Source organism: Rhipicephalus sanguineus, chromosome 1 (genome assembly GCF_013339695.2).
Source record: "Rhipicephalus sanguineus isolate Rsan-2018 chromosome 1, BIME_Rsan_1.4, whole genome shotgun sequence".
NCBI classification, from domain to species: domain Eukaryota; kingdom Metazoa; phylum Arthropoda; class Arachnida; order Ixodida; family Ixodidae; genus Rhipicephalus; species Rhipicephalus sanguineus.
In genome coordinates, this window is record NC_051176.1 from 298,940,569 (window position 1) to 298,948,903 (window position 8,335).

Below are 8,335 nucleotides of genomic sequence, written 5' to 3' on the forward strand. Positions count from 1 at the left end.
CAGCTTTAATTGAAAGAAGAGATTGGGCATGTTCGTACTCTAACACCTGTAGCGCACAAAGGGCACAAGACACAGCGGTTCGACACGGACACTTGCCCATTTATGTGCGTTCGTGCGTGTTTGGATATGTGCGCGTACATACAAACTAAACATCTGGGAAAGAGGTTGACCTCTCCCCCTCTGGTTACGCCAATGAGTCACCGGTATCACTTGATCCAGTGGCATAGTCAGGGAGGGGGGCACACAGGGCCCGTGCCCCCCCCCCCCCCCCGAAATATTTTTGCCGTGGCAAGGAGGTGGCCCCCTCCGAAGAAAATTTCTGGCTACACCCCTGACTTGATCCGATGGACTAGGCTGCAGCCTGAAAAGATTTGAATGAGACTTGAACTTCATTTCTATGAAACGACGTTGATATCCGCTTTGTGATCGCTGTGGTAACGTTGAACCATTCCGTTTGTACGCAAAAACTCGGCGCAGCTGGGTGAAGGCTATAAGACATAGCATAGCAAGGCAACAGCTATGAGAGGGAAGGAGTGCAGACGGATGGGCAGAGCCAAGGAGGAGGAGAGCCAATAAGCGCGCCCCAGGTACCCCAGGCACAGGTGTTCGAAGAGCGGCGAGGATGAGAGAAGGAGAGCGCGCCGAGCGACAAGTGGGCGGAGCTAAGGAGAGCCGGGGTACAGGGTTCGTACAGGAATTCCAAAGCAAAAATTCAAGGATATTGTCACGTGGTCGTGACGTCGACGAAGGCAGCAGTCAGCACTAAAGTCCCTAGATTTTTCCTTAAAATCTAGGGACTTTAGTCAGCACGTCCGAGACAGACAGACAGACAACGAACTTTATTGGATCCTGAGGAGTTACGACCCCCTAACGGGAGGCCGTTGTAACTGCTGGCCGCGCCCACGTAGAGGACAGAACGCCGTGACGCTCTGCCCTTTCCTGGGCCCTCTGGATAGCCTGGGCTTGCTGTCGGAGTGCCGTGCTTCTGATGGCCTCCTCCCATTCGGCTTCGCTGGAGAGAAGGGTTTGAGGCAACGCGGGACATCGCCAGAGCATGTGAGCCATGGAGCAAAAGGTTTCACTGCAGTCGGGGCAACCGGGGTCAACGTCCGAGTACATCTTACTGAGAATGCCCCGCGACGGGAAAGACCGAGATGAAACTCTTTATTTGGCCGAACTTGTGGCCGAGAAACTGAAAGTCAAACTACAGCAATACACTGATAGCGGCGAAGAGAGCGTCGACCGTCGATCAACTGACAAGCAGTGAAGCGCGTCGGCTTTTATACAGGCGCTATCGAACTTTCCAGCGATATCGCTGGTTGTTGCGCAATCTCTAGAATAAGCTCGAGTGTTCGCGTTCGCGTCTTGCGCGCAATCTTAACAAAATGATGTACAATAATCGCGAAGCTCGAACAATGAGGCGCGCGGTTTGCGTTGAGCGTTGCTGACAGTCTTCGTGAGCAAAAAACCGAATACAGCAAAAGTGATAAGAAGAAACGCACGTGGCAATATTCAAGGACTTTCTAGGACCTGTCGCAGGTTTTCGAAGGACTCAAAGCGGCATGCAGAGTTGGAATTTTTTCAAAAATGACTGATTTTATGGCACTTACAATAAAAAAAAGTCACAGTTTCGCCGCAAGGGCGAAGCAATGAATGCGATAGCAAGAAATTGGAATGTCACACGAAGAACGAGAAGCACCTCGATACTTGCAGCACGCCGCTGAAGCACAAAGGACGCCCGAAACGAACGCACAGGGCAAGCGTGAACTAAGAACTGTCGCAGTTGTTACATGTCAAGTTGTGCTTGAGCAACGCTCTTCAAGTGTCGACAATAATAATAATATCTGGGGCTTAACGTCCCAAAACCACGATATGATTATGAGAGACGCCGTAGTGGAGGGCTACGGAAATTTCGACCACCTGGGGTTCTTTAACGTGCACCTAAATCTAAGTACACGGGCCTCAAAAAGTGTCGACAATGAAAAATCAGATGCTCTTAGATATTTCTTTTTCTTTTAAACTGTGGTGCGTGGAGATACCGCCTGCGTTTCCTGTCACCGGGGGGCGTCTGATGCAAGTGTGCCTAAAGCCCCTTGATCTTGGGAAAGTACCGCCATTCATTGTACTCGCCGCCGCGCGCACGTCCTCCTCTCTCCCTCCTCGCCCCCTTCACGTCCTCCCGTTCTCCGCCGCCTTTTCCGCGCCGACGATTGGTCTCCTTCGCCGTTGCCCTTAGAGATGCGTGGATCTTGCGTTTTGCTGGTATTTTTCTTTCTCGCTGGCGCCATTTTACGCCGGGGCTCCGCGTAGCGAACGTTGCGCGCGCTTTGTTTTCTGTGCTTTGTGTGGGCGCTATGCCGTGCTGTTGCGCCTATAACTGCAACAACGAGGGTGCAAACGGTTATGCACTTTTTACAATTCCCCAAGGTAAGCGTGATGGCTTGCTCAAGAAGCAGTGGCTGCAGAACATCGACCAAAAAACTTTGTTCCAACAAAGAACGGCGTTCTTTGCGAGGTAAGGCGCTTTTCCTATTGCTCGTATCAAAGCATCGCCGAATGCTACATTTTAAATATCGTTCCGGCCTGCTCATCAACGTCTTTTTTTCCTAATCTATTTGCGCGTTACTTAAAAATGGGGTTGTCCTCGATATGCTTAATATTCAGCAGAGAGTCCATCCCCTCGCACGTCGGCAACTGTTATCTAAAGTGCACAACTATGGGATCTGCTTTCCGCTGCGAACAATTACGCGCGATGATACAGCCTCTTGATCGCGCTTGTCGTGACTGTTAGATTCCGTTTATTGTGAATGTTTGGTGTAAAAAACAAACGAATGGACGAATTGAGATTACACTTACTGGCGCTGGTTCCCAAATCAGGGTTTTTTTGGGGGGGAGGGGGGAGTAGAATTCACACATAAAAATCGTGACACAAATGCGCTCAGTCGCAAGAACACAAGAAACACACAAGCACAACGCACAAAAAAAAAAAACAATAACATACTGATAGCGAAAGTAAGCCGTTATCTAGCAGGCTGCGACCGAAATGCCTCGCCTTGGTCACGCCTGCATTAGCATGTCTTCCGTTCACTAATGAAAAACTAGATTATCTCTTCTACCGGTGTCACACGGGTATAGTTTTGATCGCGATCAAAATCAGTACGGATCGGATTTCTTGATCGCGATCAACTATCAACGCTGCTATTTGGTCCAAACTATAATTCGGATCGAATTTGGCGCAAATGTCAATCAAATCGCAATCTGGGAGCCAGATATCGATGAACAGATCGCGATGATCTTGATCCCGATCGGGCCTGATCGCGATTATAGGTGACAGCGTAGCAGCACCTGATGTGGAACGGCCCTGATCGCGATCAAAAGTGCCCCTGTGAGATCGGTATTACTTACGGCGTTGTCTTCTACATGACGACTCACCTTAGTGATCAGTTTTTTTTCCGTGCCGTGTTTGTGCTTTCCTTTTTTCCTTGCTCAGATACGCATTTGTGACTACTAATATGCGTGCTTGCCCAAATAAACCTCAGGTACAATTCAGCGCTTATCCGTGGCCTCTACTCACCCGTTCGTTTCTTGTTCCGCGCTGTAACATTCTTGCAAGATACGTTGTCTGTTTTACTGAAAATTGGAACAGCGGCTTGTAGAGGCGTTATTCTTCCAGCTTACTTTGATATGCGCTTCAGTCACCCAAATGCAACGAATGCAGGCCCATGGTATTGTAGATGCGCCAGCTAGCTAACATTGCTTTTTTTATTGCGATAGCAATTATACGGACAGTCTCGGCTGGTTTTTGCCGCCGCCATCATGCACCGTATATATATATATATATATATATATATATATATATATATATATATATATAAAGGAAAGAAGTGTTAATTTCAAGGGCTCGTTTTCTTTGTTATACACAATATTAATGAGAACTAACAGACAATAATGCCAAGGAAAGTATAGGGGATGTTTTTAGTAATAAATGTAAGGTAATTGTGAAGAAAGAAAAGTGGACGAAAAGATAGCTTGCCGCGGACAGGGACCGAACCTGCGACCTTCGAATAATGCGTCCGATGCTCTACCAACTGAGCTACCGCGGCGGCCATCCCCCCGTCCACTTTATGGGGTATATGTGTACATTTAAACGTGGGAGCGTCAGTCAGCGCCGCCAGTAGCCATGACGGCGAGTGTGGAACACTCTTTTTCTGCCTTGTTGGCGCCACGTAGCACGTGAACTTATTACGAGCTAGCAGCTGACCAATAATCCCTCGCATACTACCTGAAAGCATCAAGTCTGCCAGAACGAGACCCTCGCTATGAATGAAGGAAAGAAGTGTTAATTTCAAGGGCTCGTTTTCTTTGTTACACACAATATTAATGAGAACTAACAGACAATAATGCCAAGGAAAGTATAGGGGATGTTTTTAGTAATAAATGTAAGGTAATTGTGAAGAAAGAAAAGTGGACGAAAAGATAGCTTGCCGCGGGCAGGGACCGAACCTGCGACCTTCGAATAACGCGTCCGATGCTCTACCAACTGAGCTACCATAAAGTGGACGGGGGGTCCGGGGGGGATGGACACGTCACAAGATGACGCTAAAGATTTGTATCATGATTTGTATCAAGATTTGTATGACGCTAAAGATTTGTGTCAACGTTGCCGATGTTGGTTTTTCTTAACGCTCTCGCATTTAAGTTACCAATGTCTGTTCTCGCCGTTCCTGGGTAGATATAAACTGTCAATCACCTGTGGCGCATACTCGTACACCGCGGCCCGTGGCAAACGGGTATGTGCCACGCGTGTCTAGTGAAAAGGGTTTGACGACGTACGCGACAGGGTTTTCACATTATTCATGTCATGACCCGACAATCCTATTTGTCAAATGCTCTTACCCTTCCATGCCAATTTTGGTCTACACTGGGTTAAAGAGGCGGCCATGAGAGCACCCAGACGTAGGCGGCTAGATAGATAGATAGATACGTAGATAGAAACGCTCAAAGTGCCAAAGGCTCGCTAAGAAATGCTTCGCATTTAAAAGAGTGTTCCACACTCGCCGTCATGGCTACTGGCGGCGCTGACTGACGCTCCCACGTTTAAATGTACACATATACCCCATAAAGTGGACGGGGGGATGGCCGCCGCGGTAGCTCAGTTGGTAGAGCATCGGACGCGTTATTCGAAGGTCGCAGGTTCGGTCCCTGCCCGCGGCAAGCTATCTTTTCGTCCACTTTTCTTTCTTCACAATTACCTTACATTTATACTAAAAACATCCCCTATACTTTCCTTGGCATTATTGTCTGTTAGTTCTCATTAATATATATATATATATATATATATTGTTAAGGTGTTTAATAGACAGCACTGAACGACAATGAGTAATGGCGACAGTCACGGCAAGGCACGAACTCCCTGCGCGAGCGGCGTTCTTCTTCAAGCAACCAAAGAGGACGACCCACTAGAAGGCGCTGGAGAGGGTAACCCATTACCATGTCCCAAGGCTACAATTACCCCGGATACGAAAAGGGAGCCGTCCGGCGACCTAACAGCTCGTCACTATGAGTGGGTCATAGTAGGCCTTGAGGCGCTCCACGTTGACAATGTCGCGCCCTCGACGGCGCATGTCCGAAGCTGGTTCGATGGGTTCGATCAAGTAGTTGACCGGGGATGTGCGCTCGACGACCCGGTATGGGCCTTCGTATTTCGGCAGCAGTTTTGAAGAAAGGCCACTTGCAGCGGTAGGGACCGAGAGCCATACGAGCGCTCCAGGGAGGAACGTGGGTTCAGAAGTAGTGGTGCCATCGCGAATGCTCTTCTGCAGCTCTTGTTCCTGCGTCGTAAATGTCTTGGCAAGCTCGTGACACTCTTCAGCGAGCCTGGCTGTGTCAGAAATAGGCGCGCACTCAGATGGATCCGGCTTGTATGGAAGTATCGTGTCGATGGTGTGCGACGGGTGCCTTCCGTACAGTAAGAAGAACGGTGAAAAACCAGTAGTGCTCTGAGGGGCGGTGTTATAGGCGTAGGTGACAAAGGGCAGATTGACATCCCAATTGGTGTGATCGGCGGCGACGTACATTGACAGCATGTCGCCGAGCGTTCGGTTAAAGCGTTCGGTTAGGCCATTCGTCTGCTGGTGGTAAGCAGTAGTTTTGCGGTGAACAGCGTGGCACTCTTTCAGAATGGCTTCCACGACTTCCGATAAGAAGACACGGCCTCGATCGCTGAGAAGCTCTTGGGGTGGACCGTGACGCAGTATGAATCGGTGTAGTAGGAAGGAGGCAACATCGCGCGCTGTAGCCGCTGGGAGGGCGGCGGTTTCGGCGTATCGCGTTAAATGGTCAACAGCGACGATGGCCCAGCGGTTACAGCCTGTTGTGTCGTGCATATCAATTAAGACACATCAAAGGAAACATTCGTTCCTCATTCTTTATTTCTTCTTCGTCGTCCTCGCTGAGGCGGCCGCCGAGCACGTGCCATCTCCTGGCGCCGTAGTCGGCAGTGACGCCTTATACGACATATCCCCTTTTGCGAAAAAAAAAATAGTTGCTACCTAATATAGTCCTTGAACTTCTGCGGTGTCTTCTTCTTACGAGTGCTCCTTCTAATACACGCTTGAGATCCCGACTTATTGGGTGAAACTTGCGCACTGTCTGCTGCGAGTGGTTCAGGAGAGTCCGCATTTTCATGATTATCCACTCTTGATGTGCCAGGATGCGATAGATCACCCATAACTGTACCAGACGATTGAGTGGATGCCGGTGACCAGTTCATAACAGCAGATGTGCCTGATCTCATTTTGCTGACAGCTGCAGGGTGAACAGCGGCTAACTTGGACGCGTTCCACACTCGTCCATCTTCCAACAAGTACGAGGCTGGTCCACGCTTTTCAACGATCTTCTTGGGCGCGGAGAACTGTGAAGATAGCTTCCCAGGAATGGCAGATAATTTAACCCGCACGTAATCACCAACGGCGAAGTTTGGTTCCTTGGCTCCGCGTTTTTCATCTGTATAGCTCTTCGACCTGGTTTGCTTGTTTTTCACGCGCTCTCGCAACTGCTCAATCGCCCTTGACGGGTCCGTGCTGAAGCATTTGTCGGGCATGCCCACTATGTCGAGCCTTGTTCGAGGTTGGCGTCCATGAAGAAGTACAGCGGGCGCAGCACCAGTTGTCGCGTGAGGCGTACATCGATATATTTGCAGGTAATCAAGCATGGCTATTTTTATATCACGGCGTTCAAACAGAGCCAGTTGTATGTATGACTTCAATACCCTGTTGAATCGTTCCACCAAGCCGTTAGCTTGCGGGTAGTACACTGAAGAGTTGTAATGCTTGATTCCACGTTCTGCGAGAAATTCTTCAAAATTTGCTGATGAAAACTGTGGCCCATGATCGGATACGAGACCACGTGGGTATCCTTCGCGTGCAAAAAGTTCAAGTAAGAATTTCTTCACTGTAGGTGTGGTCGCGTCTCTTACGAAAGCCACTTCAGGCCACTTGCTGTAATAGTCAATGATTGTAATGGCAAAACGGCAGTCAGCTGAAGCTTGCGTGAAAGGTCCTACGATGTCGATTGCAACTTTTTCCCAAGCTTTGTCAGGAAGAGGAACGGGTTGCATTGGCGCTGCAGAGGTACGTGCAGACTTGTCACAGGACTGGCAAATCACACATGTGCGCACAAGCTCTTCAATATGACTGTCCATGCACGGCCACCAATAAGACTCTCTCAGGCGAGCTTTGGTGCGACTAATGCCTGGATGTGACTCATGGGCCAGATCCATAAAACGGCGTGTCATAGACGCTGGCACGACAATCCTTTCACCCCGGCACAAGATATCATTTACAACTGAGAGTTCAGCTCGCACATGGAAGTAAGCCAGCAGCTCTTTCGACAAAGATTTTTTGTCAGGCCAAGAAGTAATCGTGAAGTGTTTGGCTTGAGAGAGAGCGGGGTCGTTGGCACTGGCTTCTTGAAGCTCTTGCATGGTAACGACTGGAGACAGGAAGCATATGAATTCTTCTTCGGGTGCATCGCGGAGTAAACTCTGTACGGGCAGCCGGGAAAGAGCGTCAGCCACGACGTTTTCACTACCCTTTCTGTATTCCACGGTGTAGTTGTAGCACAGCAACCGTGAGGACCAGCGCGCAATCCTTAATGGACGGTGACCGGTACCTTTCGTTGAAAGGAGCGTAACCAATGCCGCATGGTCAGTCCGTAAGATGAAAGGTCTCCCCCACAGGTAAACGTGCCAATGTTCGCAAGCCCAGACGCAGGCAAGGGCCTCACGTTCGCCAACTGAGTACTGCCGTTCATGTGGCTGCAGGGTACGCGAGGC

At 49.4% G+C, this 8,335-nt stretch overlaps 1 non-coding gene across 1 annotated transcript; it reads right to left on the reverse strand.

Moving 5' to 3' along the window:
• Window positions 1-4,030: 4,030 nt before the first annotated feature.
• Trnam-cau (transfer RNA methionine (anticodon CAU)) lies at window positions 4,031-4,103 on the reverse strand. Its single transcript has one exon. It is a non-coding gene; the product is annotated as a tRNA-Met (tRNA).
• Between the last annotated feature and the right edge of the window lie 4,232 nt (window positions 4,104-8,335).